The sequence below is a fragment of the Lytechinus pictus genome, chromosome 3 (genome assembly GCF_037042905.1).
Source record: "Lytechinus pictus isolate F3 Inbred chromosome 3, Lp3.0, whole genome shotgun sequence".
Classification (NCBI taxonomy): Eukaryota; Metazoa; Echinodermata; class Echinoidea; order Temnopleuroida; family Toxopneustidae; genus Lytechinus; species Lytechinus pictus.
In genome coordinates this window covers 9,550,768-9,551,147 of record NC_087247.1, presented here as the reverse complement: position 1 = coordinate 9,551,147, position 380 = coordinate 9,550,768, and positions in this window count along the sequence as shown.

Below are 380 nucleotides of genomic sequence, written 5' to 3'. Positions count from 1 at the left end.
ATAAGAGTATAAACCCACGCAAATTTTACGAGAAAACGATGATTGCAATCTTGTTTAATCGTATTATTACAGAAAAGTAGCTCTCTAGAGCAAATCTTATTTTAACCCAATAATCAGGAGGAATTTGGTGATATACGTACGTCTACTGCAGCAAAAACGAAAATAATGCATTGTGATAACATGTTTGGATTGAATCAAGTCATTGAAAAGGAATTCCAGATGTTATCACCACTTCATCCAAAAGTGTTTCTGAACAATGAAATATACCCTGCATGACTTGTTTATTCTGTTCAGGTCGCTTTAAGCATAATCATGTTCATCGATAATTCGATATTATAAAACACCACAAAGAAACTTCACAATCTCTGCAGCATGACTAA